This window comes from Borostomias antarcticus (assembly GCF_949987555.1).
Source record: "Borostomias antarcticus genome assembly, chromosome: 2".
NCBI lineage: Eukaryota > Metazoa > Chordata > Actinopteri > Stomiiformes > Stomiidae > Borostomias > Borostomias antarcticus.
The window spans coordinates 40,385,698-40,396,993 of NC_140235.1; the positions used below are offsets into that span (position 1 = coordinate 40,385,698).

At 45.3% G+C, this 11,296-nt stretch overlaps 1 protein-coding gene across 1 annotated transcript in view; it reads left to right on the forward strand.

Annotated features, from left to right (window-relative positions):
• The window catches only part of LOC311323316 (exportin-7-like), a gene marked incomplete at its 5' end in the record, with an annotated part of 45,155 nt that overhangs the window by 18,150 nt on the left and 15,709 nt on the right, over window positions 1-11,296 (forward strand).

The following is an 11,296-nucleotide window of genomic DNA, read 5'->3' on the forward strand; positions in this document are numbered from 1 at the left end:
AGATTGCCCTCTCCGGTAGAACACTTGCAGTCCATAGATCATAGTAGATTTCATTTGGATCACAGATCACATGATCCTCCACATTAATACACAAGGGCAGCGAGGTAGAGATTTGTTTTTAGATAGGTTCACCGCACCGCAGAATTAAAGGATAATGTTAGTTTTTGACAACCTGGACCCTTATTTACGGCATATTATAAGACGTTTGACTCACCGAGATAACTTTGGTGTAATTCGGAGTCAGTCACAGGCCCCTCCCTCAATCACAGGCCCCTCCCTCAGTCACAGGCCCCTCCCTCAGTCACAAGCCCCTCCCTCAATTACAGGCCCCTCCCTCAGTCACAGGCCCCTCCCTCAGTCACAAGCCCCTCCCTCAATCACAAGCCCCTCCCTCAGTCACAGGCCCCTCCCTCAGTCACAAGCCCCTCCCTCAATGTCAGGCCCCTCCCTCAGTCCCAGTGGAGTCGACCTCTACCTTGGCCGATGGTGATGTTGAAGACAAAACACAGACAGAGTCTTCACCCACATATACAGAACAGAGCACACAAACACACCTTAACCTACACAAGAACCTACAAGACATCTACATATACATTATAGAGAAAATATTCATGTCACTACAGCCCTTTTTCCATTAACAAGAGTATTCACTCAAAACTGATGGTTGATGGAAAAGTAATGACATCCATTGAAGGCTGATTTGGACGCTCGCTAGTGGTGGATTAGTGAGAGTTGCTTCGACATCGATGTGATGGGAAGAGGTTGATATGAGAATGTTACGCATGCTCAGGCTGTACAGTACCTACAGAGGTCCTGCAACATGACTGGTCTCGATCATATCAAAGATGTCCGCCTCAATAGATTGGTGCATGCCCAATAGATAATATTTGTATTCCATTCGCTATGGAAAATGCTCTAGTGGGGTATTAAAACATACATCAACACGGACATTAAAACCATTTGGAGGCTAATAATGCTCAAATGCATGTCAAATCTTATGGGAAAAAAAGGGCTTATGTTGTGTACACACTAAGTTAGAAAACCACTTACAAACGAGATGTGTATGAGTGCAAAGATAGATAAGACCTCAGTGGGAAAACTACTGAGGAACACAGAACATATATAAAAGGTCAGTTAAAGGTTGATTGATTGATTGATTGATTGATTGATTGATTGATTGATTGATTGATTCATTGATTCATTGATTCATTGATTCATTGATTGATTGGTTGATTGATTGATTGGTTTGTTGATTGATTGATTGATTGATTGGTTGATTGGTTGATTGGTTGATTGGTTGATTGGTTGATTGGTTGATTGATTGGTTGATTGATTGGTTGATTGATTGTTTGATTGAATGACGGATTGACTGATTGATTGATTGATTGATTGATTGATTGATTGATTGATTGGTTGATTGATTGGTTGATTGATTGATTGATTGATTGATTGATTGATTGATTGATTGATTGATTGATTGATTGATTGATTGATTGATTTCAACCACAGAATTAGGTAAGAGCTAAACATAACATATTAATTCGGAGTGTGTCTAGCTATCTGTATGACTAGAACAGGAACATGTTTCCGTGTTGTGGAAGAGTCTTGACCTCTTCTTATAGCGGCCTGTTTTTCATTCGTCCCAACTTGTTTTGATAGTTCAAACTGGGGACTAGGATTCTCAGACATGTGAAGAAGAAAAAATGTCTTAATGAGAAACAGGTGGGGAGATCAACATGCACACCCTCAAGAATGTTTGTGGTGCTGGGAGGAGATCTCCTTAGATAGACTTTTCATATAAGAAATTGCATACTAATTGGATACTAACTTCATCGGAACGGTGGTTGCTACAGTACAAAACCACTGTTCTGATGAAGGTCTAAGCCAAAATGTTGACAGAACAGAACTGAGAAAAGTGTGTGGGAGTATGCAATTTCTTATTTAATATGAAACAGGTGCATGTCTATGAGTGTCCCTCCATTGTGATGTAACAAACAAATGTTGTTCTCTCTCAGTTCAGAGAGGCATTCTACAGTCTCCATGCTTATACATATTAAAGTGCAGGACTGGGTCGAGCTAAGAGAGATTGTACGTTGTGTTTGTTGACTCATCTGACAGTTGGTACGAATTTAGAGCGCGTAGTTAGCCTGACACTCTCAATTTGCACTAATGGTCAGATGAGTCAACAAATAGCCGGTTCAGACTGGATTGCCATTTTGTTTTCACTTTGTTTCACTTCATTCATTGTCTCCCGCCGGGCAGGTGATGGAGGGAGGGCTTTCAGATAGCCTGTGTCACGCTGTCAATGTGAGAGTGAGTCAGCCAGTGAGTCAGTCTCCCTGTAGTACCAAAATATATGACAAAAAGAGGGCATTTTCAATTAATTTTTCCATTGACAAGTTTTGATATTTAGATTTTTACATTAAAAAACTATGCTTGGTGTCTCAGTATAGTCTCAAAAAAGTTTGCTCGTGAACCATGTACTTTCTACCCTCCCTCAATCACAGGCCCCTCCCTCAATCACAGGCCCCTCCCTCAATCACAGGCCCCTCCCTCAATCACAAGCCCCTCCCTCAGTCACAGGCCCCTCCCTCTTGAACCATGTACTTTCTACATCCGCAGAGCGTGAGGAGTTTAGTAGCACTAGATATGTCTGTATTAAATGCAGACATCCAGGTCTGAATGTTGAACCCAGAGTCAGTAAGAGGCAGGGGGCTTGTAACCACAAGGGAACATGCATTATGGGTAGGGGACAACGTACACTTGTTCAGTCTGAAAGTGCTCACGTTGTAACCGTTTTCCGGGACGTGCGTTTCCAGAGGAGTTCTCAGCGCTTAGCTCACCCTTTAACCAATCACGTTGCGCTGGACTCTGATTGGCCTGGTTGGAATTCCAACCGACAAATTAGAGCCTTTCCAGATCCTGAATTCGAACATTCATATTCAGGGGCAGGAGCCAGGCAAGTGTGTACTGGCAGATTCTACAACAGCCTCCGTGACAGTGATGCTCCTGGGAAGTGGACTGAGGACGACGCTCTTCTGGGATTGGTGGAGGTAACAGACGCTCTGCTCTGATTGGTGGAGGTAACAGCCGCTCTGCTCTGATTGGTGGAGGTAACAGCCGGGTCAGTCACGAAGCCTGCGTCGTGTTTGAAGATGGCAAACACAGATGCTATGGATCTGGTGTCCTCTTCTCTGATGGACTGTCTGTAACACACACACACACACACACACACACATGAATGAATCACAATCGCACACACACACAAATGAACCTTGGCCAATTAAGGATGGCCAAGGTTAACCAATTAAACGTTAACCGAACTTAAATGAAACACTTATGAGGAGAACTTTGACCTATGATGAGACTGGATCCCCCCCCCTCTCCCCCCCCTCCCTCGGCTCACACACACATTCATTTATCCCGACCCACACCTGGGAGAAAAGCATACTGTAGCATACAGGCCTATTTGACAGCCTATACAAGTTCAACAGGCCGACCATAGCCTGTGAAGCCTGACTGATGAACAAAAAGTTTTGCAAAACGAAATAATAGTTAAGTCTACCGCAGCACACAAACAAAAATAATAAAATGATTCCCTCATGAGACCGTGGCTCAGCGGTAACGTTATGGAACCACCAGACACGCTGGAAATAACCCAGATCTCCTGTGTGGGAAAATAATTACCTTAAAATGAATAAATACAAAAATAGAACATAGTAGACTTTGTCACCTTATAGACTCAAATATTTTCCAAATGGAGTTACCTATAAGGCAGCCATCTCCAAAGTCTCCATCTCGCAACTTGGAGAAGAGAGCACAGTTCCTCACAATGAAGGAATTAGTACCTGCCCTTCAAAGGTATTAGATAGCACACGCAAATACCATCACTGAAACCGCTTTCAGGGTTGATAAGTCACTGAGCGAGGGCTACAATTATGGATTTTCATTTTCTCCTCCCATATTTTGCACGCTAGAGTAGACACGCCCCTTATTACATATTCATTTCGGCCGAAAGTCCCGGTCTACTAATTGGATAGAGTGCAAATTTGCACCCTTGAAGGACGCAATCCTCCATGCACACCGTTCATCGATCACATTGCACATTGATTTGCAGGTATTAAGGCGTTAACATGTGTTTATACGTACGTGCAAACCCTTAGTAGATAAGGCCCTTAGTCTCTGGTTAATGATTTATAGTAGTAATAGTATAGTAATAACATACTAAACAACAACATTATCTAAACATTACATGTCTGGTTTGTTTACTAATAGTAATACTTACTATTAGGCGAGTGAGCCTCGTCATGGCTCAAATCTTGCCGCGTTTGCAGTGGTAGGCAAGTCGTTGACATTAATAACAGAAAAATAAAATGCACTTTCAATACTGAATCAATATGAGACGTAAGGATTTTCCCGTATTTATGTGCACAGAACTGTAGTGTTGACGGAGGCTCTGAGCTTTCCCAGATAGCAAGCGGATCTGGGCCATATACAGGCCAGATCTGGCCCTTATGGCCCAGAATCATTACACATCCACTTGCTATCTGGGTTGTAGTCGCACAACCAAATTCAACCAGATACTACAGCAAGCCTATCACGCGCTAGCAAGAAACGGCGAGCCAATCATATTACAGATATTGGGTTAGGGAGGCGGGACTAGTCGAGAAGGAGATCTGTTAAGTGTTTATGTACCAAATTATTGCTGAGGACAATTCAATAGTCTCTGAATATTGATGGGGACATGTCCCTAGTGTCCCCCATAAATTCTACGCTCATGGACCTCGTCTTTGACAGTGTTTCTCATTCTGATTGGCTCTAACGCTTCACATTCTGATTGCCAGTGCTAATTATCACAGGGGAAGAATGCACACCCTTAATGAGTCATTAAATACAGACCATCTTTGCCGCAGGCGTGTAGTATAATCACCATTAATCTCAGGTGCGTAATACAATCCCGTTCTTCTGGGTGATTCGTCTCCCACTGGTCTTATTGATGCTGCGCTCACCAGACAGGGGTACTGATTCGGAGCGTTCCTCTGCTGGGTCCAGGAGAGGTGCTGACATGGTACCGGCGCTGACCCAGCTGGGCCCTGGACCGCCGAACGGAGCGTGAGGTGCTTCCTGTCCGTGCACCGACTGAACGGGACCAATGGTCCCGGCGCCACCACGACACGGACCAACCAAGACCCTCCACCATCCTTCTACTGGAGCCTTTTTTGGAACTTTGTTCGCTCGCAAACATTTTAGTATCGGGGGCATTTTAAATATTCTTTGTCAACTTCATATAGATAGCCTAATAAATATTCAAGTTCAATTCAATAATTTATTTGTCATGTCAACAAAGTTGATAAGGGGTCTGGGTTCGCTCATCACATCAAACAAACATCTAAATAAACAGCACACAATACACATACAGTACAAGTAGTACACACACGTGGTAGGATGGTGTAGAAGATTCTAGGCGCGCCTGAGGTGGTTCACAGTTCACATGCCGGATAGACTGGGGGGGTCAGTGCTCTCCCCGACGCGAGTTCTGCATCTCCTGTATCTCCTTCCTGATGGGGGCAGATTCATTATGCACTCGATGTGGGGGATCAGCTGTAATCTTTTTAGCCTCCCTAACTATTTCAGTGGAGTAGATAGGAGATAGTGAGGAGAGACTACAGCCCATGATTTGAGATGCTCTGCGTGTCTCTCTCTCCAGCCCAGTCCTGTCCTGACCCAGATAGCAAGCGGATGTGTAATGATTCTGGGCCATATATGGGCCGGAACTAAGCCACAAGGGCCAGATCTGGCCTGTATATGGTCCAGATCCGCTTGCTATCTGGGGAGTGGTTGTGTTGCCGTATCAGACAAGGATGGAAAAAGCGAGCACACTCTCTACACTGTAGCTGATCTGTAAAAATGAGTCATGGCCGCCCGACTGACCTTGAACTTTTTCAGCGGCCGCAGGAAGTAGAGTCGCCGATGGGTTTTGTTTATTTTGAGACTGGTGTTGAGATCCCGGGAGAAGGGGTTCGAGGATGGTGGTCCCGAGAAGAGACTCTCTCTACCTCTTTACCATCGATGGAGAGAGGCAGGTGGTGGGCGGCATTCTTCCTGAAATCAACAACCAGCTCTTTGTTTTTAGAGATGTTGAGTGTTAAGTTGTTGGCTTCGTACCACCTCACTAGCTCCACAACTAGCTGTTGGTAATAAGAGCCACTGCCAAGGTATCATCAGTGAACTTATACAGTACAACAATACTGACTCAGAATGTGATCTACAGTAGTTAGTGTACTGAGAGAACAGTAAGGGAACTAGGACACACCCCTGGGGGACACCAGCGTTCAGGAACCTAGGCAGCGAGACATGGTTACCAATTTTGACAACTTGTTTCCTGTTGCATAGAAAGTTGTAAACCCACTGACACATATGTCATCTCGCACAACAGTCCGGCGATATCCACACCTACACCAACACTGTGACGTCCTATAAGCAGTGATGTGGTGGTTTCTCTTGCACAGTAGTCTGGTCTTTACGTCCAAACCTGGAATATTGAGTCCCTCTTAGGGTGCGTCACAAATAATAACATTCACATCACAAATAATAACATTCCCATCTGTCCACAGTTCTCTCCCATACGTTGTTGATGAGCAGCAGTCCTCTGTACTCTACTGAATAACACGTGTACTGTTGACATGCTTTCCAAAGCAATCTTCCTGACATTTTGTAAAACAATCATTTCTGCGGAAATCAAAGTCAGACAATCTCCTCCTAAAGCAATTCACAGCTATTTAGTATCTGTCAGAGGGAACTGGTGTGATGTGATTAGCTCCCGGTCTGACCAATAGCAGGGAACAAGGCTTGACATTAAGAAAAACACACCTAGAGTGAGAGAGAGAGAGAGAGAGAGAGAGAGAGAGAGAGAGAGAGAGAGAGAGAGAGAGAGAGAGAGAGAGAGTGTGTGTGTGTGTGTCGCCCTTCACTCACGTGTGTTGTGTGTCTCACTATGTGGCCAATAAAGACCCTTGAGGTCCATATTATTATTATTATTATTATTAGTGTTGTTATTATTATTATTATTATTATTATTATTACTATTATTATTCTTATTGTTGTTATTATTGTTGTTGTTATTATTATTATTATTAAAGACTGGCTGCTGTGGGGAGTGTGTATTAGTATCACTAATTGGCCATTTAGCCGGCCCGGTCACGGTCTGCGCCGGACCCACGCCGGACCCGCGCCAAACATGAGAGCCGTCGGGCCGAAGGTGTCGGAGGAAAATGGAAACAGAGACACAGACAGAGATACAGAGGTTTGCTCATGTACAGTAGCATGTGTACGATGTAGAGTTGCCGGGTTCCGTCCGACAATTTTTGCTAATTGGTCCACATCCAAACTAGAGGTTGTGAGATTTCCTATGTAAATTGCGGAGCAATTTTCTGTCAATAATCCACTCATGTTTTGTGTTTTTTTCGGGGAGGGGGTGGGGGCAGACTCGGTCGGTATCGGGCTCGGTATCGTACTTGTATGTGATGATCCCGGGCTCAGGCGCCAACTCACTCGGGGCTGTTCGGTCCGGGTTTGAGTTCTCCGGCCCGTTGAGAACTCTAATAGGACGTCTACCGTCGGATAACCATGGTTCTCACCCACATACTGTATCACATGCTGGGGACAAGCTGGCCAATCAGCTACAAGACCTCTTGCTTCCCTTTACAAGCAAACCCTGAAAACTTCAGACAAAAAGCCTCTGCATTTCCACCACTGTAGGATCCGTGTGAAACATAGACTACTGGGCTTTGATCACAGCAGACAACTAGCAGACCGATGTATGATTTACACAATCCTCAATGGCTCCGCACCTCCTCCACTGGGCGAGTTTGGACACTTTCGATCCACAAACTCAAGCAGAGTAACAAGAACAGTGTCCGCACCAAGGTTATTATAGTTAACGAAAACTAACTAAAAAACGAAAACTAGGTGTGAAAAAACATTTTAGTTAACTGAAATAAAAATAAAAACTAGGCTTTACAAAAAAACGATAACTAACTAAAACTGTATTGTGTGTTTACAAAACTAACTAAAATAAACAAAAATTATAGAGAAAATGTCCTTAGTTTTAGTCTTTTTCATTTCATACATAAGCCTAGTATTTTGGGTGGATATTAAATCTATCCTCCATGTTCTTTAGCTGTGCCCCTGCGCAGGAGTAACCTGACGTTCGCCAGATGGTTTGTTTTGCAAAGAGTGAAACAACATGAGCTCACGAGATCAGGATGGTCTGACGAGGCTAGCGCAGAAAAAAAAAAAAAAAAACTAATACTGAAACTAATAAAAACTAAACTAAGACTCAGCATTATCAAAAAATAAAAACTAAACTAAACTAGCAAATCTGCTTTAAAAACTAATTAAAACTAATCTGAAATTGAACACAAAAAGTTAAAACGATATAAAAATACAAACTAATGAAAAAAGCAAAACTATTATAACCTTGGTCCGCACTTGACTGCGCTGAACCTTTCTGCTACACCGTGTTTGGGTTTGGACAGTCGTCTTTTACTGTAAAAGCAATAACTCAGTGGAACAGTCTGCCTGGAGAGATGAGGAGGAGTCGCTCAATTGGCACCTTCAAAGCTCACTTGAAAGAACAGTTGCTAGTTAGTCAATTCTGTTCCCACTCTGTTTGTGGTGTGTGTGCGTGCGCGTGCGTGTGTGTGTGTGTGCGTTTGTGCGTGTGTGTGTGTGTGTGTGTGTGTGTGTGTGCGTGTGTGTGTGTGTGTGTGTGCGTGTGTGTGTGTGTGTGTGTGTATGGGTGGGTTGAGAGGGGAGGGGGGGGTATGACAGGGAATCTGTAATGTAGTATTAAATGTGTGTGTGCCTGGGTTGAGAGGGGAAGGAGGAGTATGAATGGAATCTGTAATGTAGTGTTTTAATATGTAAATGCATGTTTCTATCGTATTGTACGAATGCATGTTTTATTACATCTTTTTTTTTATTGTATGTATATGGGACTGGAGATGGAAATTAGCAAAAGCTATAATCTAGTACAATGCATCTTCTCTCTAAGGAGACTAATGTATTTGTATGTTGTCCCTGAAAGCAGGCCATTAGAGACGTTCTCCATGTTGACTGATGGAGAGACAGAGAAGTTAGCCGCTGTGTTCCAGAGGTCATCCTAGACTCTTAGGTGTTGGTAGAAAGGCTCATGCTATCGTAGTAATGATATGAGCTGTATGACAGAGACAGACATACAGTACACAGCATCATGGCCACAGGCTTTATCCATCATTAAGGTATTTATCTGACTGCTGTCCAATAGAGCACTGAGTTATTGATTTCCCTACAAAGAAACCTGATCAGGAATGGTGTTTAAGTAGATGTATCTTTATTATCCCTCCCTCCCTCCCTCTCTCCCTCCCTCCCTCCCTCTCTCCCTCCCTCCCTCTCTACCTCCCTCCCTCCCTCCCTCTCTACCTCTCTACCTCCCTCTCTACCTCCCTCCCTCTCTACCTACCTCCCTCCCTCCCTCTCTACCTCCCTCTCTCCCTCTCTACCTCCCTCCCTCCCTCTCTACCTCCCTCTCTACCTACCTCCCTCCCTCCCTCCCTCTCTCCCTCCCTCCCTCTCTACCTCCCTCCCTCCCTCCCTCTCTACCTCTCTACCTCCCTCTCTACCTCCCTCCCTCTCTACCTCCCTCCCTCCCTCTCTACCTCCCTCCCTCCATCCCTCCCTCCCTCTCTACCTCCCTCTCTCCCTCTCTACCTCCCTCCCTCCCTCTCTACCTCCCTCTCTACCTACCTCCCTCCCTCTCTACCTCCCTCCCTCCCTCTCTACCTCCCTCTCTACCTACCTCCCTCCCTCCCTCCCTCTCTACCTCCCTCCCTCCATCCCTCCCTTCATTCTTCTGTGAGGAGACTATCTGTGTTTGGCAGCTACTTTCACTCAGCGGCACAAAATCGTTATGCTCCTCGTATCGAATCAAACGCACTCCAGCGAAAGCAGCTTACACACACATGCAAACAAACACACACACACACACACACACACACACACTCCTGTACTCTCCATGCAGCTGACAGTGTATTGCTTGTATACCGCCTGTCTATGAAATCAGCCAGCTGAGGCTCAGAGTAAACAGTCCTGGTTACTCGTCCCACAATGCACAGGGGCGGAGAGGGGAGCGGGGGGGGGGGGGGGGGGGGGGGGGTGGTGTTCCATGTAACCATGGCAACAACAGGCGATCCTTGTCGGGGCCTTGCAGTGACCGATCGGAGAGGTCAGCTGTGATTCTGTGAGTCCAGAGCGGAAGCCTTGAGTACCGGACACGCCCCAATGCACGGTCAACTGTCCTCCAATAGAGTGGACACAAGCCTCCCACACACACACACACACACACACATACAAGCAAACACACACACAGCCATACACAAGGCTCAACGTCGACAGGTCCACTGTCCCCGAAAGAAAGATAACAAAAGACAGACAGACATGCAGCCTTAAAGATAGTCGGTCAGGAGCAGACAGACAGGTAGACAGACAGACAGACAGACAAAGAGTGAGACAGACAGACAGACAGACAGACAGACAGACAGACAGACAGACAGACAGACAGACAGACATACATACAGACAGACAGACAGACAGACAGGCGGACAGACAGACAGACAGACAGACACAGAGTGAGACAGACAGACAGACAGACAGACAGAGTGAGACAGACAGACAGACAGACAGACAGAGTGAGACAGACAGACAGACAGAGTGAGACAGACAGACAGGCAGGCAGACAGACAGACAGACAGACAGACAGACAGACAGACAGACAGACAGACAGAATGAGACAGACAGACAGACAGAGTGAGACAGACAGACAGACAGATAGACAGAGTGAGAGAGACACACAGACAGACAGACAGACAGACACACAGACACAAGCAGGTCTTGATCCCAAAGGACACGAAATCGAATTCAAGACATGTTCCAGCGCGTCAGCCCGGCTGTGTGTGGACTGTCAGTCCCGTTCCGCAGTTCAAAACCAGGTCCCGGATTCACAAAGTTCTTCCTCTTCCAGAATTTGCCGCCTGTCGCTTTCCATGGGAACAGAGCTTTAGAAGAAACCGCCTTCCAAAAGAATAATTATGACATAAGTCCTCTCCTCAAAGACTAACGTAGGACCGAAAACAACTACATCACTGCTTGTACCTTACCAGCGGCTCGGCATTGAAATTCAATTCCGATATGGGAGCCTTATTAGGGGAACAAAACCATGTTATGCAGTTAGCAATTACACAAACAAAGGCTATCAAGA